Here is a 412-nt window from a genome sequence, read left to right on the forward strand (position 1 = left end):
CTTTTCAGTTTCACTTGATCTTCATACACTTGTCTTGGAGTCAACGGTACAAGAGTAATGGTTTTATTATCTTTAACAAAAGAGTACCTATTCTTGAACCCATCATGATTGACCTTCCTGTCAAACTGCCATGGCCTGCCTAATAAAATATGACCCGCTTGCATTAGAACAACATCACAAAGTACTTCATCCTTGTACCTCCCAATTGAAAAAGAAACCAGCACTTGCTTATTTAACTTAACTTCTCCATAATCATTCAACCACAGCTCCCCCCATCTATAATCATACTACATACCTTGTTGTTGACGTGGCATCTAGTGTGAAAAATGTTCTCCCTTTGTTGTTCCATGTCATCCTCTTTGACTTGGGCACTTAAAGCACGCCTAGCCACAAGTGACTCACCCTCCACTGG

This window comes from Castanea sativa, chromosome 5 (genome assembly GCF_040712315.1).
Source record: "Castanea sativa cultivar Marrone di Chiusa Pesio chromosome 5, ASM4071231v1".
NCBI classification, from domain to species: domain Eukaryota; kingdom Viridiplantae; phylum Streptophyta; class Magnoliopsida; order Fagales; family Fagaceae; genus Castanea; species Castanea sativa.